Raw genomic sequence first — 4,847 nt, forward strand, 5'->3', positions numbered from 1 at the left:
GGGCGAGCGGGGCTGCTTACCCAGACCCTTCGTTCCACCCAGCAGTCCCACCATCTCCTCTAGCCCTAACTTAGCCATGTCTTGCCTGCGCCGCTTCCAACCCTGCCATGGTTTGTTGGGGCTCCCAGGAGACAGCCTTCCTTTTCTCCACGGCCCTCTTGTGTAAATCACGTCAGTCTGGCCCAGGCCCACCGTGTCTGCAGCTCGTCCAAGTCAGACAGGTTTTTCTGACCCCTTCCTCACACCATATGCAGAAAGCTAGTCTAAGAGTGTTTGCGACTCTAAATGTAAAAGTGAAAGAATAAGACGTCAAGATGAAAACATAGGAAATGATCTTTACGCCTTGGGGCAGGCAAAGGGTTCTTAAGCAGGATGCAAAAAGGAAAAGCTTAAGTTGCACTAGATTATGATTAAGAACTAACTATCCAGCAAAAGGAACCAACCATAGCCTGACCAGGTGGTGGCGCAGTGGATAGAGCGTCAGACTGGGATGCGGAAGGACCCAGGTTCGAGACCCTGAGGTCGCCAGCTTGAGCGTGGGCTCATCTGGTTTGAGCAAGAATTCACCAGCTTGGACCCAAGGCCGCTGGCTCAAGCAGGGGGTTACTCGGTCTGCTGAAGGCCCATGGTCAGGGCACATATGAGAAAGCAATCAATGAACAACTAAGGTGTCGCAATGAAAAACTGATGACTGATGCTTCTCATCTCTCCGTTCCTGTCTGTCTGTCCCTGTCTATCCCTCACTCTGACTCTGTAAAAAAAAAAAAAAAAAAAAAGAACCAACCAGAGAGTAACAGGCAGGCCACAGAGTAACAGGGATAAAATAGTTACAACAGATATTCAACAAGGGATTTGCACACAGAGAACATACGAAGAGCTCCTACAACTTAGTAAGGGAGAGAGAGCCCACAGGAAGATGGGCAAAAACTTGAAAAAGCACAACCAAGGGCATTCCAGTGGCTGATACACATATCAGAGGGGACTCGCCTCATTGGGCACGAGGGCAATGCTAATTAGAGCCTGAAAGACACCGCGCACACCCACTGGAATCACTGACATGTGAAAAGTTAGGCAACAGCAGCGTGGGTTCAAATGTGGAGCCAATACGTGCCGGGGCAGAGCCGCCGGCGGAGAACAGACGGAACGGAGGCGTTCCTGGTCGAGGGCCAAAGCTGACGGAAGGTCAGCATGGTCTCAGGTAGAAGTGGGACAGTCTGGGTCCCCCTTACTTGTCCAGTGTCCTGAAGGGGCTGCCACTCAGAGAACCTTGGGGAGGAAGCAGGATGAAAGGGAGAAGATGCATGATTGGATCTGGCCACACCTCCTTCCACTCGCCAGGTACCACCTTCCCTGGGAAAATGAAACAAGGTGTTTCCTACCAGGGTGGCCATGGCATTTTTTTTATAGTTAGGACAGGACCACTGAAGACCAGGAACAATGTTCCCTGGAGGTGGTGAGCCAGATCATTGTCTCCCCTTCACCCACCTCAACTCCTTACTGCTGAGACCCTGGCTCCCAGTAGCCGGGAGGCAGGTGTGCCCCGTGGACCCCCAGCCCTGCAGACCCGAGCCCTGCTGTCCAGCTGGCAGAAGGCGCAGGTGGCCAGGCGCTGAATGAGGCCGGGGAGGCAATGAGGACAAGGCAGACGCACTCCAACCTTTCCTAGTGAGCTCCGTTTGACAGGACGTAATAAAAAATCTTTTAATCTTTGTCACTGTGGGTAGGCGGAGAGGCCAAAAGTCTTCCTGTTTTAAAGGGAAATTTTAATTAGTATGTAAATTTGACTCACGGCATTAAAATGTCATTTGCTAAGTAAATGTTGCTGCACTTGGGTTCAGGTATTTATTTGAACCTGTCCTGCCAAGGTGCCTTTGTGGGCTCCCTGAGTGTGTAATAACAGCATTTCAAAAACAAAATGAAATTCTCCCTTGGTTACAATGCACTGGGTTACGGCTTCACCGCCGGCGATGTGACTGGAATATTTTAAGGACCAGCCGCCGGCTCCAGCAGTCCCACACATGTCCCCGCCTTCCTGCCTGTCTGAGATGGCCGCTGGGGGCTGTGAGGAAGACCCTTGCATCCCTGAATCTGGACCCCAGCATCTGGCCTTGTAGCTAACTGCAAAGGGGTGGACTTGGTGAGCACCCAGGCTCTCAGATGAGGAGCGGACAAACAAGTGATTAAGTCACATCAGTTGCCAGAAAGCCCATGTGGAATCAGCCACAGAGGAAGGAAGAAGATCACTGGGGGCCACTTTTTCTTTAATTCCAAGATAAATGATGATTTAATGCTAGGGATCCGAATGGCAGGAGAGACTGTCTGGTCTTTCAATGCCCTGCAATTTCCCCCCAGTAGTGATCAGAGCTTCCAAGCATCCCTGAATGTTAATTAAGCTTCACTCACCATCCTCACATGCACGTGTGTGCGTGCGTCTGTGTGTATGCTCGGGTGCGTGCATGTCTGCAGCCCCTAGCTGCCACCTCCCACAGTGGGGGACCAGTCAGCTCCCAGCTCTGTCTAGACAGCAAGTATGCCAGCCACTGCCCGGCCTGAGTCAGTTGTGTGTGTGCACACACGTGTTTTATGTGCACATGTGCATGCATGGGTGTGTATACATGTGTGCATGCACGTGTATTGAGGGGTAACTCTGAGGATTACTGTACTTATCAGATGCACATGCTTAGCTCCGGGATGTGACCCTCCTGGTCTCCCATGCCTCAAGTTGCCCCTCTAACTCACCCTGGCACAGTTTGTTGGAGGAGGATGAACTGAAGTCATTTGTGGACCCTGGAAGGGCTGGTTCTCATGCTGGCCCTGCCAGCCACCAGCTGTGACACCTCGATTCCCCAAATCACCCACCCCTGGTTGTGGTCACCGACTTCCCACCTTCTCCAGGTCAGAAAGTGGCATTACAGGCGTCCTTGGGAGCTCGCTGTGGGTACCGGCCATCATGGCGGAGCCGAGAGGAGGTAAGGAAGGTGTGGAGTGTGGACCAGGCAGAAATGGTGCTGAGTCTACACTCAGGAGCCCTCCAGCCCCTGGTAAGTTCTACCTGCCACACCTGCCAGATGCTCTCGGTCAGTCACTGGGGAGACACTGCCTTTTCTGCTGAATGTTTCTATTGTGAAACCAAAATGGGATCTCAGTATAGAGGCATCCCCACCTGTCAGGCTCCACCACCTGTGCCGGAGGAGCCCCATGGGGTCAGAGGCCCGGGTTTCAAAGGGCTCTCCAAATCTGAGCATCCTGGCATTGACTGAAGAACGTTGGCTGAGGCCCCGTGCTCAGCAGTGAAGCAGGTGGACAGTACTGCCCACTGGGAGCCCAGGGTTTGGGAGGGAGAGAAGTTACGGGAGGAATCAGGAAGGGACGAACACGCCATCCAGAGCTGTGAGCACAGGAGACGATCAGGGGTCACTTGGGGACAGAGAGCAGACAGTGTCCTGGAGGAACAGACCCCAAGAGCAGAGTCAGAGAGGGGGGAACAGTAGGGCAGAGACGAACAGGGAAACATGGGGACCAAAGAGGGCTCACAAGTGAAGAAGGAATCAGACCTAGTGCTTCTCCCCCTCCCCCTCCCCTCCCCTCCCCCCCCATCCCCATCCCCTTCTCCCTCCCCCTCCCCCTCCTCCCCCCATCCCCTTCCCCCTCCCCCTCCCCCTCCCCCTCCCTCCCTACATGGGATGAAGGAACACATGAGTGACTAGAGGAAGTCCAGGGGTAACGCCTTTCATATCTGTGGGTTGTGGGCCAGCCTCGACTTGCTGGGTGAGCTGGGGTACGTCAGCCTCTCAGGGCCTCGGTTTCTCCTGTGGAACCTCAAGGTCTTCTTGAGTTTAAGTCGATCATCTCCTTTCCATGTCCTTTCCTTGGTGAGCAGCCCCTCTCCACATTAGCCCAGGTCACTGGAGAGGCCTATTTGGAATCGATCCACTCAAACTAAAGACTCCAACTAAATATATGCCATTTATTATTTCAGAAAGATCCCAGGCCTTTCATTACTTCAAAGCCCTGTGACCCTTGGAGCAGAGGGTGGGAGGGACCAGCCTGGGGCAGGTCTGGGGGTCTTGGTTCTACCTCCCAGGCTCTTTGGATCCTGAATCCAATTTTTTCTGTCAAGTTCTAGGCACGGCGTGTTGTCTAGGCAAGCCCAGGGAGAGACATAAAGTATTCATGGTAATCAATTCATCAGCCCACAGAAATAAAATGCCTCTCAGGAATGCATTTCAAATCTCTGTCCTGTGAGGCCGGGGCCAGTACTCCCCTTGTTATAGACGGGTGTCCCGCCCCACGCATGAGCGTTTGGATGAGCCTAGTGAGGGCACTCAGGCACGGGGCCCCCACAGAAGTGTAGGTTCCATGTGAGATCGCCTACTGTGTGCCTCGTTTATTCCACACCTCACTTCATTCATGCTAGCCTTGAGAGACCCGCCAAAGCTATTGTCTTCTGAATGCCAAGTCTGGTGGTTAGAATTAAGAGGTCCGAGTTCAAGTCTGCCAGACCCCAGAACTCTTGTTGCCTCCGCAGTCACTTCCAAGCTGCCTTTAATTTTTTTTTTCTGGGCTCTTTAGCACTCACTTTTCCTCATTCCCTTAATGGGGATATATATCTTACTTGGGTCTTATTCTAATGATAAGCATTTCCTCAATATCAACAGTTGGTATGTATGGTCAGACCAAGAATTTTTTGTGCAGGATGTGAGTTTATTTGTATGAGAAGTTTTGCAGAGGGATCTAAGTGGAATCACCTTTTGTGAATTGCCTTTATTAAAAAGACCCAAAGCTCATGATACCAGGACTGCACCAGGGTACCCATTCTGGTTTGAACTGCTGACCCGGAGGTGACA

Source organism: Saccopteryx leptura, chromosome 5, assembly GCF_036850995.1.
Source record: "Saccopteryx leptura isolate mSacLep1 chromosome 5, mSacLep1_pri_phased_curated, whole genome shotgun sequence".
Taxonomy (NCBI): Eukaryota; Metazoa; Chordata; class Mammalia; order Chiroptera; family Emballonuridae; genus Saccopteryx; species Saccopteryx leptura.